The sequence below is a fragment of the Gallus gallus genome, chromosome 4, assembly GCF_016699485.2.
Source record: "Gallus gallus isolate bGalGal1 chromosome 4, bGalGal1.mat.broiler.GRCg7b, whole genome shotgun sequence".
Taxonomy (NCBI): Eukaryota; Metazoa; Chordata; class Aves; order Galliformes; family Phasianidae; genus Gallus; species Gallus gallus.
The window spans coordinates 35157650-35184033 of record NC_052535.1 but is presented as its reverse complement, the minus strand read 5'-3'; the positions used below and the strand labels follow the sequence as shown (position 1 = coordinate 35184033).

The following is a 26384-nucleotide window of genomic DNA, read 5'->3' as shown; positions in this document are numbered from 1 at the left end:
TCAGTATCAAGGCACTAGAGATGACTGACTGCTATCAAATTGAGCTGTGCAGGCACACACGCTCCCTAGCACCTAAAAATCAATACTGTTATTTAGTTTAGTAGCAATGAACTGCATGCAGCACTCACAGGGTAAACGTAGCTTTCCTACTGACTTTTACAACAATATAAAAATGCTTGCAAGTCAAAGGTAGCTTACTAATGCTTCAAAGGTGGCTCTTAAGAGGGTTTGTCAATGACTCCACCTGGAGGAGCAGCTGTCTAGGAGAATGCAAGCCTGTGGCTTCAGGCTTAAATCTCTACTACGCATTTCTCAGTCACTCCCCACCTCAGGCCAAAGGAAGGTTCACAAGAGAGGATGTCCAATCACTTCAAAATCAGATTTGTTTTAGAACAAAGTGAGAAAGGTCACATTACTAGATGTTACAGCCATGTTTATGAATCCACTTGAAAACAAAACAATACCCACCACATACTTACTCTTCCCATCTCTAATAGCGTAAAAGAAATGGAAGTACGTTGTTGACTGCTTAGGTTTTCAGAAAAGAAGTTTAAAACTTTGCTCCTTTTTTTTTTTTGTACAAATAAGGCAATGCTAACGAAATACCTGTAACTAATGAATACCGAACGAAAGTGATTTGGGGAATGTAATATTTGGGAAGCTTCCCCCAAACTCCCACATAAAACTATAGCCCTTGAAAAAATAAAACTTAAATCAATTTTATACATGTCTATTCAACCAAAGAGGTCTCATAATGTCACAAATCAATACTGAAAGCACCGTATATGTCTCAGTAGCACCGAAGTGATCAATATCATTGGCTGAACATCCATCAGAAAAGCCATTATAAAAAGATTAGCTCCTGAAAGACACATATGGTACTCTGATTGTTATCTCAAATGCTCTGTTTACTACACAAAATGATTCTAAAAATCTGTTTTTTTCCACCTCTTATTGAAAGTGTGTTCTAAAACTCCTAGGCAAACCCCTAAGGCATTTGCTTATATCAGCAATCTTTTCGATCTTTAATTTCTCAGACTCTAAAAGCCTCGTTGCTGATTAAACTTATACTTGAAGCTCAATTGTTTAAATTTCTAGATGGACAGCGATGAGAGGTTTCATCACTAGCCCAAAACAAATTATTTTTAGAAACAGAGAAATAGAATAGGTAATAATCATGTATCTGATTGCTAGTTAATCACATGTGCTTTTAAGTGCTAGCCAAAATGTTCACGTTAAAATGACTGTCTTGACACAGTGCTCACGATCTGACAAAGAAAGGCCAAATATCAGCTGGCTGTTAAGAGCATGAAAGTAACTATAGTCTAGCTATGGCAGTGAGTGCAACCCAGCATTCACTGTTGGATAGCAGGATACCTGGGAAAGGATTTGTTCCCCAGATGAGCTTTCAGCTCCAGACATGTGATGCCAGTTCAAGGCCATTGCTCTCATCAAGACCAACTTCGTTAACTATTTTCTACATGCTTAACTAAGTTGGAAATATCTTTGGTTTATGACACAGGAGAAGAGAAAATGAACATACCTTAAAATCTAGGTCACTGAAGTACTAGCCTTCCACAGTGTGTGGCAAAGATTGCTACAAAGGCTTCTCCACCATATCTTCAGAATAACTCAAGTATCACTGCTTCAAAAAAAGAGTTACCTAACTCTTTAAACAAAAAATGTATAATTACCATTTTGACTTCTACTGTGACTGTCTTCCCCAGTTGCCTAGAACAACACCAGCCTTTACATAGTCTGAAAATGAAATGTTTTCTTCCCACATAGAAGTAGAGTCAACTGCAGCTTTGTTAAGACATAGCAGGAGGACATGCAGCCAAAATGATCAGCTTATAAATAAAATATCACTTTCTGACATGTCCACTACTGGACACAAGATGCCCTTGAGAGGTATTACACCATGCCTCCACTCAGAAAGGGTTTTTTCTGAGTCTGGATCTGGTAGTTGACAAAGCAGCACAACAAACCTGAGTGCTATCTTATTATTACAGATTTTACTACAATCATAGCAATTAAGGGACCATCGGTATTTCCATCATGAATTCCTTTGCATGGTTTATTAACTGAGCTGTAAAATTTGCTTTAGAATGGGACTTGGTACCTGAATGCAAATGCTGATTTTAGCACAAGTGAAAATGGGCCAGAGTTTTTTACTTCTTTTTCAGAATACAAGAAATTACATTGCTTAAAGATGTCCAAAAACACCCTGAAAAGACAGCACCAATAACAACACAGCAGCATGTGCTGCGTTTAAGAAACTCAGTCAACAAGAATGTCTTACAGCGGTTCAGTGGACTTTACATAGTCAAGAGATTTATGAGATGTGGAGTCAGCTCCTGCCATGACTCATATACATGTAGTTTCTGTGCATGACAAGCCAGCCCACCTACATGCACTGAATGTCAGCTTAATAAGCACACCCGTTCCACATAATCAGTGAGAAGGCTAATAGTAAACTTTCAAGATCCTGATCACACCTCAATATTGGAAGCTTAATCTCTCAAGACTAGAGAGCTTCATATACATATTACAATAGCCTAACTATTTATTTCTACCTAGATAGCTCTGCCAGGAAATATTTCTAAGCTGTTTAAGCAAAACATAAAATGTGAACGAGGCTTTCGTTTACTTCAAGATTCTCAGAGTCACAGCTTTTGTTATTACCTTTTGCCACCTCCCTATGGATACCAATCAGGGATCTGGAGATATGAGTACTGACGTGTTTGGGTTATTTTTTTTCATTTGTTTGTTTTTCAGATACTGGGGCACTCTTTAGCTCCCCAAGATAGAATCCCACACACTTGAAAAGAAACATGGAAAAGAAAAAAAATAATGGACAACAGAACAGCACTTGAAAGCAGCACAATTAGAAAACCTGTCTTATATTCATAACTGAACAAATTAATTCCAGGTAGTATTTATAGATCTATTTCTTCCCTGAGGGTTTTTAAATGGTACAATTCACACAGAGCCCAGAATCTTGATGCTGCAGTTATGCCATTAACAGGTCTCAGGGCAGCCTGTGAACACAGACAGTTATCAGTCTCTTTAATATTGTGGTTTCTACATTTAATTTGATTCACAGTCAGTGAGGACTGGGGTATAACTACCCATAGCACAACATGGACCAGAACAAAGAACAGTTATATCTGCAAAGGGAAAAAATGAGCTTTAGACTTTAATCCTCTGATACTATGCTCACAATCATTTAATACTCACAATGCTTCTTTTCTAAGAGTAAAATAGGATCCTTCTGGAAAAAGGATTTATTCTGATTAAATGAGTGGTGGACTGCCTAAATTTTAGGAAAGAGGCAGCACTTAAAGTACTGAAGACAAGCTGAATGTCAGTTCAGATTGGAACAGGTGAAACAGTTAAAACCCAGTCAGTCACTGTGCCAGTACCACTTAACAAGGTACACATTGTTCTTCTTATCTGAAGTGAGAACATATCTAGCTTTAAGTATGGCTTCACGAACCACATAAAACAATTCCCTTTGAAATCCTGCTAGAATCACATTAGCCTTTCAAAAATAAATAAGTAAATAAGCAAACCAAGCCCAAACAAAGCAGAATTTCTTGCTTTTCCTCAATAAGTGTAAAGATAAACACATTCAAGTATTGCTTTCTACCACAAGAGAGGATCCAAATCTCAAAATTCCTGTTACTCCTCAGAATTCTCAAACCATGGGAAGCAGACAGAGGATCTACTAGTTGGCACAACAGTTATGGATACTTAAAGAAAAATACTGTATTTCATCTCACCTTTTTCCTCATAAAAGAGAGAAACTCCTAACTAAATCAATTAGAAGCAGGGCCATTGTTTGCTTAGGCTCAAGTGTTTTACTCCATAAAGATCAGCTTGAAACTAAATCCACTGTAGAGAGTTTGGCTTTAAAAATGAATGATAAACTCTATTCATTTTGCCTTGATAATGATCACATCTATTCTTCCTAAAAAACCTGAACATCTCACCTTGTTCCTTTCCAACTCAAATGCCAAGTACTTTAATGAAGATGATGATAATATTCTACTCAATCACTATATTATGAAAAATCTGCCACTCAACAAGTCATAGGAACTAAACCATACAATCAGGGAGAATATTAGTTTGAGTCCTTCACTACTTTTATCCAACCATTAAAGAAAACCTGGAGATGCCACTCCCAGAAGTCTGGTCCACTGCCTACTCATCTATTTGCTCCAAAGTAAAACTGGCACACAGAGATTACCAAATGCTAGATTACACATGATAGTAAAATAAAATTAATACCAACAGTGACCGAGAAATTTAGAGGTATAAGCCATGGCCTCATATTCTCATGTGTCCAAGCAGAATTCAGATTCAGCTGACATACAGAATGATCTTTGCAAGAGATAAAAAAAAAAATGTTCACTAAATGCTGTCAGTAAAGGGGGAAAAAAACATCTGGTCTAAGACAGAAGGTAAACTTTATTTCTACTGTAAATATTTCAACAGAACATACTATTAAAATACTGCTCTATGAAATCATCAACACGTTTCTCAAAAATTTTCATCCAAACATCCTGGAGACCTACACAGCTATAAACACCACACTTTACAGTTGACGTTACAAAAGGATAAACTGAATCATGGGGTATAAGTTTCTGTTTAACCGTCAAACAGCTCAAATCAGTTTCCCCATTTAGAATTGAGGGAAGAATTCATGAACTCCAGAGGTCTAAGAATCAAATTCATTCACCTCAAAGGCATCAAATTTCCTCAAGTGTATGCATCTATATGCAGACATCTTAAGTTAAAATTACTTCTTGCACAGCAAAGCACAATCAATTTTCCACTAATTTCTATTTTTCAAAATTAGGAAAAAGCTTGTACAGCCTTATTGGAGGAGTGCAAAGTTCAGACAGCTCAATTAGTCCATTGCTATCATCACTAGCAAATTACAACTGTAGCTTCAATGAAGGAAAAGATCACTGTCTACAGTACCTGGCGTCCTTTCCATAAGCAAATAAAATACAAGAAGTCTATCTTCCTGAATTCAATATTAATCAATAAAGAACATACTTAGGGAAAAAAGTAAAAATCAATTAAAAACACCCACCCACAAAAAAAAAAACCTGCCTATACTACAGACTTTACCAAGCAGAAAAAAAACCTCAGTTTTTCACTTGAGAGAAAATAAACCAGTTATTTGTAGTCATTAGTAATTGTCATTATTCAACAAATATTTATTAGTATTAGTAAGAGAGAGCATTATAAGTGGATATGTATTCTGAATAATTTCTGAAGTACTAACTACTCAAGTGTCCCAGAGTAAAACACTGCCCTAGATTAATTAAAAAAGAAACAAGCCATTTCCAAGTTCTACTGTAAATACTGGTATATAATACTCATTCACGTTAAAAACATCTTCTACAATAAACAAACAATTCAAATTTAAAACTCCGTGGTCTTTCCTTTATTTCTCCTAAGCAAGTTTTGCCAGTCTTAAGATTTAGCAGAACAAGTTTATGTAGAAATAAATGAGTGCAGTTGAAATCTAAAACGAAATATGACGGAAAAAAAATAAACCATTCCTGGAAGTGAATTGAATCTAAGTGCAATTCCTTAACAATAAATAAAGAAAAAGGAAGAGGCCAGGTATGGAGAATTTCAGTGCTAAATTACTAGTCCCCCTAAATTGGTGTGCACACTTCATTTTTTTTTTATTTTTTTTTTTTACAGGTTTTAGTTCCACTAACTACAGTCCATTTAAGGCCACTGCAAAGCAAACACGTTAGCAACTGTTCATCCAGCTTACAGCTCCAACCTTTCCAAGCATGTTTTGGGGTGGTCCCAGATAGGAGGACTGCAGAAATTAAAGAGTAAGTTTTAGAATCTGTCGATCACATGCTAGTGAGAAAAACTATGAGGTAGCAGGAAAGTTTCTCACCAGGTATCCTATAAGCCTCACTTCCTAAAATCAACAGCATTTTGATCCATTTTAGAGCACAGAACTTAAGACTACATTAGAACACAATAAAAACACTTTAATTTCACTCCACAGCACCACATCATCTATCTCCTCCTTGCTCACCTGCCACATGCTCCCATGCCTTCTCTTTCCATCCCAAGCCCACATCCTCACAGCCTAGTAACTGTTATTTGTCTGTCACTCCCACATCCTTAAATTCCATATTCAAAGTGGTTTCCTGATCACATTTGTACCAATTGCTTCACTGTACAAAGTATAGCTTTTTCAGTTGAAAATTGATTCAGTATTACACTTTTTTAAAGTTTGCCAATTGCACAATAAGCAATAGTGAGGAACAGTGTGTCTTGTTTCCAGGACCTGTGAGAGATCACTTGTTCTCTATGCAGCACGACCGACTCCTCTCCTCTTATTTCTCTTGCAGCATTTTCCCCAGCTAGCTAATGCAGTTATCCCTCCAGACACAAACAAGGAGGCAACAGAAGGTGGCAGTCAATGTGAAAGGTTCCAGGACAGGAGGAAGCACAGCCAGCTCTTGGCTAAGTTACCATCACCTTTAATGAAGATGGCTCTCATTCAGGACAATGGAGATCTGAGCCACAACTTCCCTGTTCGCAGCTCCCATCAGAGATCTGACCAAGGACCAACCTGCCAGGCTGTGCCCCTCTGACAGTCAAGAAAAAAAAAAACAGAAAAAATAACCAATTTGATGTCTCAACAAAACACTTTAATTCAAATTAAGTTCAGATTTGAGTTCTGAAATTTATGTCTTCGTTCTCTAAAACAACTCCTAAAGCCATCGAGGATTAAGATAACTAGAAGCCAAAGATCAATTTTCTTGAAAGCCATATGTATGTAAGAAGTGGGCTTCTTTTTTACCCTATACATACATCCCTACCACATAGGCTGGGATAAAGCATCCTCTTTGTTGCAACAGATGCTTTCTAAAAGGCAGCAGCAAAATCTTAAATGCAACTCAGCAAGAAGGACTGTGTAGCACTTCTATAAAAGCAGCTACGCTTTTGGAAGTTACCAGGCTTCAATATGCAATGTTAACAGAAAATGAATAAGTTCATAGAATCACCAAGGTTGGAAAAAACCCACAGGATCAGCCAGTCCAACCATCCACCCATCATCAATAGTTCTCACTAAACCTTGTCCCTCAGCACAACGTCTAAATGTTCCTTGAACACCTCCAGGATCGGTGACTCCACCACCTCCCTGGGCAGCCCATTCCAGTGCCTGACCACTCTTTCAGAGTAGAGTATTTCCTAATGTTCAGCCTGTTCGATTCATGAGTAAATAGAACAATACTTAGATTAACAAACCTATGCATGCTGAACACATTAATAACACAACAAGCATGCCTTTTTTTTTTTATTTTTCTATATAAAGAACTACTTGCTGTAGCTGTATCCATTAAGTTAGTTATAATGAATTATAACATATATTCAAGTTAAAGCAACAGAAGAGCCAGGCATTGGGAAGGAGCACGTACAAATTCAGTTTCCTTTCCTACCCTGCCTGAATGTCAACTAAGCCTGGTATTGAAATACATCTTCATATTAATCCAGCACATCTTGCACTGAAAACCATTGAAATCACAAATTGGATTTGCATTTTTGTATTCCTTACAGGGTTCCTAGTGCAAATAATTGTGCCAAGACCTGACTGTGAGGCACTGAGCACCTTTGCCTGCACAATTCCACAACTGGAACACTGCTTTCAACGTTTACTGACAGATTTCATTTTTCTGAACTTGTGAGGCCACTACAGCTTTGAAATGCAATAACAGTGCTTGTAGCAAGAGCATAAAACATCTCTCATAGACGCATCCACAAAAGCTTGACACAAACATTTAAAACATCAATGAGCAGGAAATGCGTACTGTTAAGTGTATCACTTTAATCCATAAGGAGCCACCTTCAGCATTTTCTTCAGTGATAGCTATAAGAAACATTCTCACACTAAAAACATGAGTTTTGCCTGCCCATTTGTAGGATCTCTGGCATTTTCCAGTACACATTTTTTTCATGTCTTACACCACTCATAAAAAAAAGTCTCATGAGTCTCCACTTCGTAAACAAGAGATTCTGAGTAGCAATTTATCAATTAACTTATATCATAAAGCGTAGGTCACTCTGAAAGTAATGTCTCCTTTCATTTACATGGAAACTGCAAGAGATACAAAGAGCACGATAACAGTATTTGATAAAGTAAATTCTCAGCTACAAAACAAGAGTTTCCAACAGCCACCACCACCAGCTACCCATTTTCTCCAACAATGAACAAGAGCCTGCATGCTGCTCCCATTAAAATCTGCACCAGTGGAGGTGACCCACTGTCACCACCACCAAAATGCACCACCTCACTGTGCTCACATCCACTGTGTGGTCTCCATAATGTTCAGCAAGTGTTAATGAATGCCAGTGGGTGCCATTTTTTCCTCCATGGAAGAATTCACACCCTTCATCTGCATTTCCATGTCAGAAGCCATTTCTCAGACTGCACTCTGCTGCCATCTGTCACACGGCAACAAAATGTAACAGAGTACTGGCAGAAAGGTTCAATCTCTACTGCCATACCAACAGCTGCATCAATAAAATAGGGGGCTAGTGCAATATAATTGTGGGCCAGCACAATAGGATTGGAAGCATTTTACTTTTGGAGCAGCCCTCGTATATCATAATAAAGCTGAATTTCAAAGAAAAAGCTTTTCCAACAAGATGAGAGGCAGCAAATCCAGTGTAAAAAAAAAATCATACGTGTCACCATCACACTCAGCAATTGCATTGCTGAAAATGCAATTAGAATGCTCTTGACATACAATAGGTCTGAACTACTGAACTGTAATTAGCAAAACCCTTTTGAAGTGTGCTGCATGGACAGAAAAAAGGTACAGAATGCATACCAGATTTAGAAATGGACAGTCAATCCATGAGTAGTAAAGTACTAAATTAACTGGAAAAATAGGTGAGCTAGCTCAATGGCCTGTTTACTAAGCATGAAATACATTTCATACAACTGAGTTGTAACAAATGAGTCCTTCAAGCAAGCAGTAGGAATTCTACCTGGCAGCAGAGCATCAGCCACAGAGCAGAACAGTTAAGCACTCAGCAATGCCTTAGAACACCAAAAAACACAACAGGCAATCCCCTAGTTCTCAGAAAGGGAAATTTCCATGCAGCACTGCATTCCTCTGCTTATCCTTTACGGAAGTTCATCCAAGGGAAACCTTTTAAAAATCAGCACTTAGGAGTCAAGCTGAACCTGGAATTGCAGAGGGAGTCAGAATAACACCTGCAGCAGGGGGCACAGCCTGCATCCTCATCAATTTATTCTGCTTAGCTGGTGCACCAGCACATTCTGTGCCAGCTGGAAATTCCTTAGGGCTGCCAGTCACACTGCTGCCTAGACATGCTGCTTTCCATCCAGTAAGAAAGTTTTTTAGTCATAGATGTGTGTGCTTCAGTACCATCCAAAAGAGTAAAAGACAAATGAGATTGCAAATCAAATCTAGCACTAAAAACCTGTTCCTTCATTCCAGTATTAAGAGAAATAAGGATAAATAAGTATAACTAATCATGGCTACAACATTTAAGAACACCCAACACCCAAAAATAAAGTGAGTATACTGTCTTCTCATAAATTTGTTCTGCTTAATTTTTAAACAATCCTCAGATGGTTTATTCATCTTCACTCTGCAGAAGATAATCTGAATAAGCATTTGTCAGAGGCACTAAGGACCAATATTGTTTGTTGATAATTTGTTAGTCCTATAAAATAGCTGGCAGACCTTTAAGGAAGCTTTCCTTAGCATGCAAGAGCTCTCCATTCCCAGTTGTAGCAAGCCAGGAAAAGAAGGCAAGAGCCCAGAATGGCTGAACCAGAATCTGCTGATCAAGCTGAAGAGCAAGAAGAAAATACACAGGTAGTAGAAACAGGGACAGGTACCATGGGAAGACAATAAGGAAGCTGCTAAGTTGTGTAGGGATGGCATCAAGAAAGCCAAGGCTCAGTTTGAACTGAACTTGGCAAGGGATGCCAAAGAAGAACAAGAAAGACTTCTACAGGTACCTGAACCACAAAAGGAAAGTCCAGGAGTGAGTAACCCCCTCCAGTGGGTGATACAGGCAAGCTGGTAACAACAGATAAGGGAGAAGACTGAGTTAACTAGCTTTTTTGCCTTGGTCTTCTTAGACAACTGCTTGCCACATAGTCCTCAAACATTTGGTTTGGTAGGAGGGGATCAGAGAAGCAACACCCCTCTCACTGTAACCCAAGATAAGGTTCATGACCACCTGAGGAACCTGAACATCCACAAGTCTATGGGTTACAACGAGATGCATCCCAGAGTCCTGAGGGAATTAGCTGATATAGCCACCAAACCACACTCACTGATAATTGAAAAGTCGTGGCAATCAGGCAAAGTCCCTGGTGACAGGAAAAAAAGGCAACAGCACACCCATTTTCAAAAAGGTTAAAAGGATGACCCTAGGAACTACCGACCTGTCAATCTCACCTCTGTGCAGGGGAAGACAATGAAGCAGATCCTCCTGGAAGATATGCTATGGCACATGGAAGATGAGGAGGCGATACAGGAGAACCAGCATGGCTTCACCAAGGGCAAATCCTGCTTGACCAACCTGGGGGCCCTTTATGATGGCATCACTGCATCAACAGACAACTGCAGAGCCACTGATGTCATCTGTCTTAACTTCAGTAAGGCCTTTGACATAGTACCCCAGAACATTATTCTCTCCAAATTGGAAAGATATGGATTTGATGGGTGGACTGTTCAAAGGAAAAAGAACTAGCGGCTTGATTGAGTTCAGAGAACGGTGGTCAACAGCTCCACGTCTGGATGAAGATCAGTGACGAGTGGTGTCCCAAAGGGGTCAGTGCTGGGACTGATGCTCTCTAATATCTAGATCAATGACATTGACAGTGGAATAGAGTGCACCCTCAGCAAGTCTGCTGATGGCACCAAGCTGTGGGGTGCAGTCGACACATCAGCAGGATGAGATGCCATCCAGAGGGACCTAGACAGACTTGAGCAGTAGGCCCAGGTGAACCTCATAAGGTTCAACAAATCCAAATGCAAGATCTTGCACCTGAGTCAAGGCAACCTTCACTACCAATACAAGCTGGGGGATGAAAGGATTGAATGGAGCCCCGACAAAAAAAGACCTGGGGATTCTGATGGATGGCGAGCTGGATATGAGCCAGTAATGTGCCCTCACAGCCCAGAAAGCCAACCATATCCTAGTCTGCATCAAAAGAAGTGTGACCAGCAGGCCGAAAGGTGATCCTACCCCTCTACTCTATGCTGGTGAGACCTCACCTTGAGTACTGCATCCAGATGTAGGGTCCTCAGTACAGGAGAGACAAGACCTGTTGGAGTGCATCCAGAGGAGGGCCACAGAAGTGATCCAAGGGATGGAACACCTCTCCTGTGACAGGCTAGAATAGTTGGAGCTGTGCAACCTGGAGAAGAGAAGGTTCCAAGGTGATTTGATAGCGGCCTGTCAGTATCTAAAGGGGAGCTACAGGAAAGAAGGGGATAGACTCTTTAGCAGGGTCTGTGGTGATATAATGTGGGGAAACGGCTTCAAGCTCAAAGAGGGTATATTTAGGTTAGATATAAGGAAGAAGTCTTTGACAGTCAGGGTGGTGAGGCACTGGAACAGGTTGCTTAGAGATGCTGTTGATGTCCCATCCCTGGAGGCTTTCAGGGTGAGGCTGGACCAGGCCCCGGGCAACCCGATCTAGCTGTGGTGTCCCTAATCATTGCAGGGGAGTTGGACTAGATGACCTTTAAAGGTCCCTTCCAACTCTAAGGATTCTCCGATAAAAAGCATCTCTGTCCTTCCTTAAACATCACATTGAAGAACAATTGTTTTAACAAAATGAGTAACGCTAACGCTAGAAATAATCCATGTACACTGTGACTGAAAAGCTGCTCATTACCTCTCCAACTGTCAGGCTAAGAAAAACTCCACACACCTATCTGGCACCAGATAATGCCCAAAACTATATGTTAATATATGGGTATGTCACAGTCTATCCAGGAAACACCTGTGTGTGTTTAAGGGAACTCTACCATTTCCGCAGAGTTGCGAACAAATTATTTCTTCCTTCCTTTTAGAGTGAATGGCTAAAATTTGTCCTCTTATTAGTTAAGGACCACATTTCGGCTTTTACAGATTCCCAAATTTTTGCAGGAAGCTTTCATACTAGTCCCAGAATCTCTTTCCTGTAACCACAAGGTTACACAAGGGCTTTGCTCTCCTTCACATGCACTCTGCAACAGATTCTGCAAAGCAATCTGTGCCATTTTGTGACTTCAATTTCCATGCACATGTAAGGCCACCTCGTCACTGCTCCAGATATGAGAACTGTGTATCAAGCAGTAGCCAAACCTAAGATATACCAAACACTGTATTTTGAGTGGCTGTCTAATACTTCCCTTCATTCAACTTATGCGCCGAACAGGGCTTCAAGTTGTTTCAAGGCACGCAAAGGGGAAGACTTTATAAATGCTCACATCATACCCCAGTAAGACTAGCCTACGCTGGCATTACCTCGAGAGAACGGTACTTATTCCCCATAAACATAGCCTTAAGGAGCAACACATGAGGATTTGTGACACTTTCAGAAGTCTTCCAGGCTTTAAGGATGAACACAGAAGTTTGTATTTTTCAGGTCTCAGGGCATGACTCACTTCTTGTGCTTCTTCTACAGAGTGACGGAAAAACTTACCAGATAAGGGCTTGAAGGCAAAATCTGTACCAAGTTTAATGTTTGGATTTTATTTCATAAAGAAGTATATATACACACACGCCAAAGAAGCCACCAAATAAATTAATTCCTCTATTACATTTAAATTGGTTATAACATGCATTTCGAAGTCTTAAAACAGTAACTTGCATTAGTCAGAACGGATAACAGTTGGATTACATGATACCTTGTAGGTTTCCAAAGCAATCACCATTGTACTCCATAGAAATAAGCTCTCTAGAAAAAAAAAAAAAAAAAGGAATGCCACAGAGAAAAGCAGAATGTCATGTCCTCAGCATCAACCTCCTCTTTTTTTTTTTTCTTATAATTCATTTTCATCCCTTTTTTCCCCCCCACTTTCTTCTGCACTGTGATAGCAGATGCATTTGATAAATTATTTGCTGACCCTAAGCCTAAAGCACAAATGAAGGCTATTTTCTTGCAGGCCATTTGCCAGAGAAAATCACAGGCGAAAAACTTTGCTGTGGCCAAAGCTTCATCTCCCCTGAGCTCACGCTGAGGATAGCAAAAGGATGGTACAAGATCTGTTTTGTACAGTGATGCCTGGAAACTTTTATCACATTACTGTTGGAAATAGAGTAAAAATGCTCCAAAATTACCAAACTATATTCTGAGGATAATCCTTCTATTTCCAGTCTATCTATACAGCTGTTATGAAAACCTCCCTACACCTGTACACAGTCTGAAAGGCTAACAAGTATGCGCATGTTTCTACTTACTCTTTTGAATACTTCTCACCCCAGCATATTTCCAATAAGTCAAAACAACAAAACAAAAACTAAGGTTAATCCCTAGTTTTATGACTACCTCTTAACTGCTTGGTCTTTTGTTTTTGTGTTGTTGTGTTTTGTTTTTTCTTATTTTAAATCATTATTCTAGAAGCATGTTTTTAGGGTTTCTACTGAAATTGCTTAAAGAAAAAAAATAATTCTGCAGCATTCTATTATTTCTTAAAAAAACAAAACAAAACATTTTGAAGTTAAAGGATATTCTGCTGACAACTAGTGTGACTGTGAGTTAACAACACAAGAATATGCATTAGGAAAGAAGTCCCTGAGAGAAGGTACTTCAGTTGAATAGGCTGTTTGTGGCAGATGCTAACAGCACAAGCTTACCTACGTGCAAAGAAACAAGCCAGGAGCACCAGCTCATTCTATACTGGTCATTGCATAGTTGACAGATGGTGCCAACTACAGACTGAGGCTCATTAAGACTTCAAAAATAATTATAAAATTTATCCAAACCCAGTATCAGTTGAACTATGCAAATAGATGCCTATTCAACACACTGAATCTGGTACCAGAAGCAATACAGCCTATTACCACAGATGGACAATAGTCCCAAAGCTTTATCTACTGTAATAGTGCCTTTTAATTTTAACATTCACTGTCTTGTACTCTTTCTGAAGGAAGGTTAGTAACACCACGTTATGGCTGTCAGAACGGCTTTATTTGTACAGCTGAGAACTGGTATAAACCCACCAAAGCATTACAGGGAATTCAAAGAGCTGGCTTTAAAACACACAGCTCTAAATTGTATCAAGGCGCTTCAGTGGAAAAAAAAAACCAACATAGGGATGCTTAAGGAGTGTGGTGCTTCCACCAAGCAGTTAGCAAATTTGTATCATTAGCTACACTTGATCACTCCCCACAACTGGATGCACTGTACCATACAGAACTGACACCATTTGATGATAATGCGTCTTGAGAGGGGGAAAATCCTGGAAAGAAATAGATTCAGAGTTACAGGACAATGAACTGACAACACTCAATGCAAGCTCTGCAGGAGAATTGTTTAGCAACTACTTTGCAAGTATCTCACTCCTCTGTAAACCAGAATTCTAGCATTCTCTTCTCTGGATTGAAACAATGCAGCTATAGAGCAAGACCTGTGGTTGATTTTCATTGATTCTGCACCATCCCACCATCGCATCTCTCTATTCAGACTGTATTTAAAATATGTATTTGATGTAACATACATCTTTGTGATTGATGTAGACCGGTACTCAAAAAGCTAAAAGGTCACAACGTGGCATTCAGTTTTCAATCCTTCTCATCTCAAGAAGCCAAGAAGCAAAAAAATGCATTTGAAAAAAAAAAACGCAACTTAAATTAATAGACACAGCTTTAAACTAAATGAATACTAGAAAAATAACCCAGCAGTAGGTCCCAGTAAAGAGATTACAAATCATCTCAATTGCATTTTCAGAGTTCTCTCAATCTCAATATTGGCTACATATGCTTACAGATGTGATCTGACACAGCACTTCAAGGTGAGGGACAGATGCCCTCAGGGTACAAACATTTGCACGGAGTAGAATTAAGGTTTTATCAGTCTAGCTACTGCTCTGTAAGGGTCTGGTTGTTCACGGTGCTCCAAATATAGTAATAGAAGGAGATTACAGTTACTTGTATGGGCCTTATATTGGAGAGCACTTACATAGTAGATTTACATGGTGGCTTAAGGAAAAATAAATCAAAACCTTCCAGGAAAGAGCAAACATTTTTTAAACAACTTGCAAAAAAGAGGTGAAACCCAAATTGCAATACTAATACACGGTCACCCAAGTTTTAACAAAATCTGTCTGTATGGGAACTGTTGAGTCACGGCCTGAAACACTGATTGATCGCCTGGGGAAAAGACCCAGTCAACCCTGGGAGCACAGCTGAAGGCAATTCAGCTGTGTGATCAGAAGGGATGGAGCCTGGCTGCACCTCTCTTAGACCCCATTTAAGAGCTGACTGCCACTGGGAAGGATCTCTGGCTGGAGATCCCTCCTTTGTGGAGTTTTCCTTGTGAGCATAGATCTTTGGAGACAAGTGAGCATTCTTTCCCTGTTTGACCCTTTTGCCATTTCACTCTCGTATCACCTTTTCACCACACTAATCTTTTCAACTGTACCACTGTCATTCATCATCTTTTCATGCAAGCAATAGCTGTGCTAATACACAGGAGGAGTAAGCTGGGTGTTCTGTTTTTACTGGCAGCCAATTTATAACCAAATCAGAATACTACGCACCACATTGAGAACGGCCCCAGAGTCCTTCCAGTACGTATGAGCAGATACCTCAGTTGTGAGATCCAAGAAAGCTTTTATAAACTTCTGGGACTTCCATTAAAAAACACACATATCTCACCACCAAAAAGGTACAGAAGCTTGCACACCTTTTAACCTCCCTGCCAGCTCATCCTTTTTACGCTCATAGTTACCTGACAGAATAAGAGGCCTGAGTGATTTTGCAATGTATTCTTTTTTCAAGATTTCCCAGGCATCTCTAGCCTATAGTTAATATTTCTGAGCAAATATAATCTTTACTGAGTGCAATGAATAAGAATACCTTGAAATTTACGCATTCAAATGCTGTCTGTGGATGATTAAGTACAAGAGCCTACAATTAGCCTTGCAACTCCTCATTCTGACTTCACGTGTTGGCATAAAATCAGCAGCAGGCTATAAAATTAAATTTGGAATATTCCTCAGACTTGTGAAATTAGTCCATTCATTCCATTACATGGAATGAAATTTTCCATTTAAATTTAACAAAGCGATGCCCTCAAAGCCAAAATTTGATTATCTGCAAAAAAAAAATACCTGTTACCTGCCCAACTCCCCAGGAAAAAAAACAAAACTGAGTTTTAAATCTGAAGGTAGAAATGGTGTGCTAATCTCTGCCTTCACTTCTATGAAAAATCTGTTTTCCATTTCAATCTAAAATCACTGGTTTTCAAGTAACAGATGAAAGCACCCATGAAAATGCTTGTCAAAAAAAAAACACAAACATTTGCATCTCCACAAATGGCACAGAATAACGTGTAAATGGGATGTTGTAGATTATCAACAGGTAAATCTCAAGCTGGTCACTATAAGCCTAAATAACCTAAATTCAGGCAGCTTTAAAAGATGTATTTGGAATGTGTAGTAAGATGCACTGCACCACAAGCGTGCCAGCTCAACCTTGATCATAAAGCAAAGCCAAGCTAAGGCTGTGCTAAGCTGAAGGAGCACTGATGCATCTCCAAGCATTGCAGCCCCAAAATCCATGCAGACCCTCTGCACAGGTCTACAGACAGCCTAGAGGATGCTCCAGCTCATCACCAAGCTGCTGTCCTCACTTCCACTCACTGCACTTTGCACCTTGTTTTATTGTTATAAGCTATTTCATAGAGTGGAAGGAAGCAAAGGATAAAGCCTGAGCCTGTGCAGCTCTAGTTAGCTCAATATTCTCAGCAAGAGAGTGGCTTCCTTACTCACATTTCACTCATCTTAAAGATTTGTGTTTCTGACATTAGAACAGCTCATAAAATCAGTCATCCAGACACTGTAATTATTTCTATCTACAGATATATGTACATATTTTTCTCTGATGGAAGGAAGCTTCAAAGTCCACTGAATCCACTAACTTAGCTTCAAGGAGATTATTCTACAAAAAAAAAAAAATTATGTTTGTCCCTATTCTAAATCCAAATGTTCACAGGAAAGAGTTACAGTTCTTTAAAATATTTTTCTATTTTATGTCCTTTCTGACAAGCAACACTTGTCAACTGGATGGGCTACTCTGATTTATATATGTGATTTTACTTGCATTATGAGATTATAAAGAGATGTAGCTCTTTCCAATAGGCAACAAATCTTTCCATACATTTTCTCATTTAATACTGTTGCCTTAATCTCAGCTGAAGCATCTCTGACCATTCTGCTGCACTCTGTGGCACGTTTCTTTCGTATGAAAACCCCTGATGTTCAATTAAGAGCTCTGAGGATAAGACACTGCAAGAGAAAGAAGCATACTGTAAATAGTGGGAGTTCCAAAAATGTATTTTTAGATGCCGGTGTAGTTTCAGCTTCATAAACAGCTATTCTGTTTAACCACAGTAATTGAATCAAGATGCATACAAGCTTAAATAACTGTTTGATCTGACTCAGGCTTGCTGTCCTGCCCTGGTCTCACCTTCTCCTTTGCCTCCTGTTGTGCTGCTAGTTCCTCATGCCATGGACTTTGAACTTGCATGTGCTTTAGGAAAGGTAGAACACTCAGGGAAAAAAATATATATATAAGCAAATGCCTGACACTGAGACAACCTACTTGAATTAAACAAAAAAAAATAGAAGGTCCCCTTTAAACTGGAAACAATAGACTGAAAAACAGATTACGATAAAAGGAGGCAGGATCATTTGAGGAAGTGAGCACCTTGGCCCTGCTCCAGCAAAGCACTTAGCTAATGATTAACTTCAAGCACCCCTAGGAAACTCCCAACTTAAAAAGTCCACTGAACTGTCTGACTGTAGTTATTTCTGCAATTGTCCACTAACTTGGCTGGTCAGCAATGGAGAACAAAGCATTATTTCTCCCATACCTTGTAGCAGTACCACATCAATCCAGTAGCGAATCAGACCAAGCCCAAATTGTGTACATGCATCCTGAAAGTCTGTACATTAGGCTAGTTTTAATCATGTCAGTCAGCTAATTACCTTATACACAAACAAAAGCATCTGTGTAATTCTCTCTGATCATCATGTCCTCTCAATTTTAAAACACTGAAAACTGAAATGATTGGGTCATACACAGTGTTAAGACTGCCTGTATGAAGACACAATCGCACACTACTTACAGATGTCTAAAACAGAGTTCTTTTTGGCACCCTTGCCATAATAAACGCTTTTAACCATGTAGCACACTGCAGCATTTTCCATTGTGAACAAGATCTTCCAAAGCATTTGGAGCTAGTATTTTCAATATCTCTTGAGGTACTTATTTTGCCACTGAAAGTAGCATTTAATGACAATTGCAACACTATCGTTTTATGGAAAACTTCTTCTAAAATTAAAAACAAAGGCCTAGAGTTATGATATTGAAGGTATGGTAGTTCTCTGCCATATAATGCAAAAATATCTTAGGTTGGGCAGCCCTGTAGTCCTGAACCATCATAGCCCCACTGAAATAGAAGCTTGGAGCCTGCATTTATTACACAGGATAGTAAGGAGGGTTACTGAGAAAACATTGCTAACAGGCTGTTCAGCTGTTTCTAAATAGTTCTCCATCTGCACCCACTACAGATTTTTACAAGTCTTAAGAACGAGGCCAACCGTATCTTGAGGGTATCAGGAAATACACCAGAATGTCCTGAAGCATCTAAGGGGATTGGACACCAAAATGTAACCCCTTTGGCCATATTCATCTCAGCCTGCATTAAGCTAAATTCCAGTCCTTCACGAAAAGGAAACATTAAAAAAATATCAACACACTGAAATGCAAAAACATATATCTACAGTCATCATTTTACCAAAATGCAACAAAATATTATTTATCTCATGGCATACATGTTCCCAACTGTTGCACACACAGTGCTTTAAATAAGATTATTAAACCAAAACATTTATCCTGCCAAAACACCTCAAGGAACAACATCATAATGAACAAATACAAGGAAAGAGGAAAATTGGAAGACCTCCTTACAAAGGTTGTTTCTATATAAATAACAGAAAGTGCTCGATGCCAGTTTTCAAGCAACAACTTCACTTGAGTTTCTTTTTTATTTGTTGTTTTATAACAACAGATAGCTTAGAAGGAAAAGTGCAATCATCTTATTTTTATTTTACTTGAAGCACAAGCTAACCAAGACCTTCCAAACCCTACTTTTTCCTTGTGGCATCTTGCGTATCTTAACATTATTCTAGTACAATCACAGTTTTTCCTTATTGTCACCCTGGTTTTCACAGGTGGCAATCCCTTTATTATGAATGGACTGATGCAGGGTGGGTGTGCAGGCAGGCTTCATTACTGCCAATTAGCTTGCATAACATCAACAGGTTCCACCTTTCAAGGAATAAGCTGTTTCCAGGGTGAGTAAGTATGCAGTAACGCTAACCTCTGATCAGGTTAATGGACTAGAGGGTTTTCTTCTCTATGTACTGTTAATGCAGTTTCCAAGTAATGAGCACTTGTGCATAGAAAACTTTGTAACCATCATCACAAATCTCCAAATAACCTTCTGATGGTTGCCTGTGGCACAGGCCTTAAGCTAAGATACTGCCCTTACTCTTCTCGACTGAAAATCATTTGGCTTCACCAACAAACACACCAACAGCCTACTGAAATAACTGACACAAGTCCTACTTAGTATTTTTCTGACAGCAATACCACAGCAGTAAATCAAAATTTTGATGAAAAAAGTACATACTTTGAAGTTGCACCTAATGCTGCGTATTAATACATCTGTTTTGTTCTTCCCTAAGTTATGCAATAATTTACTTACAGAATTTCACTACTCTTTTGTACACTAACTCAATTTCTCTCTTCCTCTCAAGGCATAAGCTGAAAAGACATTCAAGTTTTTAAAGATGTTTTAAAAAAAATCATTATTAAAAATAGCTTTTAACAAAAGCTTTTAAAAAAATTACAGCATACTATGGCATACAATACTATACAACTGAAAAACAGAAAAATCTCAAAATCATCACTTCAGGTTATTCATTAGCTCCATATCTGCTTACAAACAATTCCTCATTTACGCTAAGTCTTCACTAACCAAAGAAAATATAAGAGCAAATGTTTGTATCACAAGAGGACTGGTGTGTGCTGACATAGTCAGGCTCAAAACTAAGCATTCCTTTCGCCCTCTCTACCTCTGATCTCAGCAAACAGATTTAAAAGGTCTCCACAATTTCACACACACAGGTAAAAATCTTGGCTGAAACCTTAATTTCCATGCATTGTTACTGATATTAAAGTGACACCAGATAAACCACAAATGCTCTGAAAGATCAGTCCAGAAAGAAGTCCCTCAAGTCCTCTACCTTTGTAAAAATGAAAGTACCCAATTGCACATTTTTCTGCACTAATGTATACAGCGCATGGCTTATCTTATTTACACAACAAGTCTCCTTGAAATATCTGTACATCAGAACAGTAAGCTCCACTACACCAATAGTTAAACAGATGCACAGCTCAGAGCTGTAGAGAAAGCAGGTATTGAACGCACTGAAACACTTCAGCCCAAGCAGATTCCAGTTTCCTAGTTAAATATACAATGAGGTATAAAGTGGTTTGAAACAGAACGCTGCCAGCTTCTGGGGATTGTTTTTTCTCCTTTGTTTATTTCAGGATTCCCATGTTAGGACGTATTGCCACGGCAACATACAGTAAATATTAATTCAACACTTCCAGGATTCTTTCATCTTCCCATTAAATAGGGAAACGTGGTAGAAAGGAGGAAACATCAATAAGGGATTTCCACAAAAAGGTGAAAAGAAGAAATATGAAGTGGGAAACAATACTTGAACAAATATTTTGAGTAAGAAAGTAATTATATTTGAAGTTAGTAGCTCCTCCTTCAGCATTAGAAATCTAACTGTAATGAAATCATCTACACAACCAGACCAGTTATCAGAGCATAATATACTCACACACTTGTATGTAATAATACATACTTGTATTATATGTATTATTCACATAATACATACTCAGCTGCTGTCTCAGACTGCCTGACCACCAATAATCCCACTAAAAATGTGGTTCCTGGTGTTCAGTACTCATTCACAATGCCTAGATCAAGAGAGGGCACACTTCAAATTGTTGCTAACCCAGAATAGATACTAAGAAACAGATATTAGTTCCTAGTTGATCACCTCTGGTTTACATATTCTGCGTTCCTCTCTCATAACATTATGTGACTAAAAATTTTGTTCCAAGAAGTATGCTAAATCTACAAACAAGAACCATTTATTACCTTTTAAATGTTATTTTATTCCATGTTTCCTTGTGTGTGCTTGTAATAAGCAAGCAGATTAAAGCTGTTCAGTTCTGATTAGCTTTTATAATAATCTTCATGGGGCAGTTATGCACATCTTTTTCTTAAAAGCTTACCAGATTCTCTCTATCAAGGTATCCATCTGTGCTGTCATAGAGATTAACAGTTCTTAATCCAGTTCTAAATTCACTCATGCATTGCAAGCTGCTCCTATTGCTTTACCCTGGTAACATTTTTGGCAATAGAGTCAGACACAGCATTTTAGCTCCCCATATTACTGTGCCAACATTAACCCAACCTCCACATAACATCTCTGCCTTGTAGGCACATCACCTGTGCAGACACAGCGATCCAAGATTACACACTGAGATCACTGAACCTTTAAGTCCACCATCTTTCTTCCTTTTCTGCAATGATGATTCAACTTTATCAAAATCTATCCCTTCAATGCCAGTAGCTCTTGTGCTGTTCTAAAGCAAGCAGAGATAGAAGCAGCACCACAGGTCCTTGCAGCCATCAGCTTAAAGAGCAAAGCACAATAACCTTTATCTTAGCATGCATAACTACTAATGCTTCTACGGGTTATTAATTAATCTGGCTCTGTTAGAATCCAATTCCAATATTTAACTCCCTGACCTCCAGCAGTCAGTCTGCAGTGACATTCACAATTTAAATATCAAGAACTTGCTTGTCTAAACAGCATTCACATTCAGTGCTTCAGTGAAAACTGTTCTCTCACTGATGAAAAACACCCATCACAGTGTTACTAGCATTCTGGGTATTATTGTCACTGTAATAATGACAATATAATAAATAATTTATATGTGCAAAAATCATTATTTTCACATATTCATTTCTATATTCATTTAATCTGGATTTCAAAATTCACCTGAAAAAAAAAAAGCCAATTTTTATTTCTTTTAGAATTTACCATAGGGTCATAGTAGCCTAAATTTGAGACCAAAACTTTACCCATTAACAGTCTTCTCACTGCCTGAGCTGTCCCAGGTGATCAAGAACATGCCTGCTTCAATACTGGAAAGCTAGGGCTACTGCTCAAAACACTATTTTGCTGGTTAAAAAAAAAAAAGTACAACCAAATCAAAAGCGATACTGGGATTATTACAAAACTTACAGCTTGTATTCTTTTTTATTAGTAGTATTTAACATGAGAATTCAGCTTACCTAATTAAGCAACAACCAAGACCTCACATTTTCCAAAACCTTAGACTTCATGCTCTGATTATGGGATCTAAATTCCTACAAAATCTAGGCTAGGAAAAAAGACAGAAGGAAACCCCATGTTTCTAAGCTATGTTTCTCAGTGCAAGTAAATAGAAATCAAAACAGAGCTGTTTCTCTGGATCAAGAAATGACTTAAAACATAGCACAATGTGTGACACTGAATTGCTACTATTCATATAAACAAATAATAATTTAGTGATCTAAATGCCAAGTTAAGAATTTCATCAGTGATCAATTCAGACAAACATTGAGATAACATCTTAAGCATCACCAGACGCCATGCATTGTTGAGACATCAGAACAAGAACTGACTTGCTGCCTGCAAAGGTGATGAACTGGGAGTCCAATTACACCTCTTCAGGCCGGTCTTGAAAAAAAGAAAAACCATTATATTAGCTGCTTCAGTCCTATTTCGTTGAGGAATTCCTCAACATCGGTCCACGCTATCGTACAGAGAGCTACACAAACAAAAACGGCGAGGACTCTAAAAAGTGGAAAACGTAATTAAACAAAGATGTGTACTCAAAACCAAAAAGAAAATGTGAAATTTTATTGACAAATGACCTGTGCATACACATTACATGCCCATGTAAGTTACAATTTAAATTCCAATAAGGCGCCACTAACATTAGCTATTTGACCATTTTTAGCCGCCTCTTGAAGCAAAAGTACAAATAGACCATCAACACTGAAACTATGCCACGCTGACTGTGAAAACACACTTCAGCTATTTTTCAAAAACAATTCTTCTGCCACTTATGATGAATCAATATGATATACATAACATCAAAATCTGTAATTCTGTGAGATTTTAGCACATTCATATGTGCTACAAAACAATATCACAACCTGGGCTTCTAGCTCTGATTTCTTGATGGGGTACCACCAAGTACTGCCAGACACCTTGACCACTATCAGATATAAAGGCCACAATTTAAAATGAATCAGGAAGCGTATGTCCAGTTCTACAGACAAAACAATGCTGATGACTGCAGTACATAATATTAACTGCCTGTAACGTGATGGAAAACGCAGCAATGACAGCATAGCAGCAAAGTCCTAGGCTACAACAAGTAAGGGTTAGCTCAAAGGCAACAGCCATAGGCACAGAAACAAAAGAAAGAATCTGCTTACCTTCAGAAGGCCTCAGGTATGCAGGGATCTCCAGACAGATATCCTTGCCTCCACTGCCAACCCTTAAATGAGGCCTGGGAAGGGGTGGATCCTGGCTCCACCCCTTCCATCACTAAGTACATTGCACGCACCTGAGCTCCCCCGGGTTGGCCCTACATTCCCACCAGGTGCTCAATCACTGGTTCAGGCCATGGCTTAGCATTTCTGCAGCATAGCCTATGCAAATATTTTCTTGAAATCTCATCTTTCAAGGCTTCAAGAAATATTCAAAGTGGAAGGAACACCTTCAATTCCTCCTAGAGCAGTTGCTGCTCCTTCCTGAGCAAGGAAGCACACCAGATTAAACAGACCACGGAAAGATCTATTTCAGTCATACCTATGTTCTCACTTTGCAAAACATCCAATAGAAAGGTGAAGTCTTAACTAAGATGTTCAATGGAAGATAACAAAGAGAAGCAATAATATATTGGACTGATTATTACACAGTGGTCAAAGATGATGAAAAGTAATTATCAGCTGAGCCGACTCTGTTTGACGTCTCAGGGAATAATAATAATAATTTTTCATAATTATCGATTGATCAAGTTTGAGCTTCTGGTAGGTTAAAAAAAAAAAGGCTTTAAATAAAAAGCAAAGTGAATCTTTCTCAACTTTCAGCTGCCACCATTTCCTTAAGCTGCAGTAAAGATTGCTCTACAAAAACTTGATTCAACGCAAAACAAGGTTCAACATCCTCAAACACAACACTTCTTTCCCAATTTCATCTGCCTTCTTCTGGACACCCTCATTCCTTTCCTCTTCAACCTTCAACTGAGACCCTGTGGGACCACTGGAAATGCCTTCCTGTTATCCTCCAACAGGATGGGGTGAGACACATAAAGAAAGGTGCACTTCAACTTGGCAAGCTGTAGTGCAAGCAACTATTTAGACAATCTCAGAGGGCTGCCAAAGCCCAGGGTGCACATTATAACCATACCTCACCAAATATGGAGGAGCACAACGCTGAAGCTATGCCTATAATTGGGATCTGGACCTGAGGAAAATCTTTAAAAGCCACAGCCCTCATTTTGATGTATGAGTGAAAGAAGCATTGCCAGTGCTCCTGAAACACTCAGGAGGAATACAGCTTAACGTGCTTGGTAGCAAAACTGGGATTTAAACAGAGATTTGTGCCAGTTCTCCTGCTGCCTAAGATCAACACTGCTCTACAACTGAAGTGCACTGTGCAATTGTGATAGGTGTGGTTGCAGATGATAGTTTTTGCTGTTACTACTGTTGGCTCGTTTGGCTATAACTGATCAATCTACTAATGAAATTAATTAACTAACTGAAAGTTATTTCTCTACACAAAATCCTAAGTACATACACTATCTTACTTTGAAGACAGTTGGACACATGGAAAAGCTGGTTTTCTCTTTCCTCTAACTTAAGCATGGGATGAAAAATTCATTGCAGGACTGTCACAGTTTGGCCTGGTTCTGTGACAAGGGGACAAAGGGACCCACAGATCCACACCCTGTGAAAGAGGTTGGGAGGGAAGGGAAAAAGTAGGAAGATGGGCCTGGACATAGGAAAACAGTGGCAGTGAGCTAAGGGAAAAAACTTAGTTTATAAAATATAATAGCGGAATGTGAAATAATACAATTTAATACAATTGGAATTGAAGCTAATAAATCAAACAAAATGAGAGTTTCTGAAACCAAAGTCCGTACTCTGATGCTGTAGGCAAAACCATCAGGGAGCAAAGAGAGCAGTCTCGTGACTCCCGGTCAGTTTTATCTTTCCCTCCAAACTGAAAATGAGAAAATGAAGTCTTCTGGGAGTTGTAGTTCATTCTTCCCTTCTGAGACCAAGAGATTGAAAATACTGACAAATCTATGGGACTGCAGCATTAACTCTTTAATTCCCAGTGCACTGCATGATGTTGTCCTGTGGAATACAGATGAAAAACCATAAAACCAGAACAAGGGCTTAACAGGTGCAATCTTTTTCTATTTCAGAATTCAAAGCATTTCTGCTTTCCGTATTTAGACAGTTACATTCATTCACTTGAAAAGGAGCAATCTGCCATGCAACCAGTTTGCTATTTCCAATTCTGTCATCTCTGAGCTTTGATTTTTATAGGTTTGCAAAATGTGGAAATGCTAATTGTGTTAAAATCCTTAAGACCACTTATGGGAAGGTACCTTACAAAGTTTAATCATTTCTCGTTTGAGGAATACTAAGAGAATACACTTGCCCTTTCCCAACAGAAACCTCAGTGAGCCTGTAACTACACAAGGGGCACAACTCCATTGCATATTGTCAGAGGAGAAATTTGCTAAGAAATACACAGGGTGGAATTCTGAAGATAAGAGCTGTCAAAAGGGAACAACCATGAAAGAAGGATGGCATCTCTGACAATACAGGAAATAATGAGGTGTAGCAAGATGCTCTCTCCCCTTCTGGCCTAGCTGTTCCCACTGTTCCTTCCCTCAGTCTT

At 38.9% G+C, this 26384-nt stretch overlaps 1 protein-coding gene across 5 annotated transcripts in view; it reads right to left on the bottom strand.

The window, feature by feature from the left end:
• Positions 1-26384, bottom strand: part of CCSER1 (coiled-coil serine rich protein 1) — a 624313-nt gene that overhangs the window by 578182 nt on the left and 19747 nt on the right. Inside the window, exon 1 of one of the 5 annotated variants that reach the window (XM_046940422.1) lies at positions 17725-26384. This exon is cut by the window's right edge and continues 19567 nt beyond it. The exons of the other annotated variants lie outside the window; for them this stretch is intronic. The gene's annotated coding sequence lies outside the window, so the exon portion shown is untranslated. The remainder of the gene's footprint in view (positions 1-17724) is intronic. 5 annotated transcript variants of the gene reach the window in all.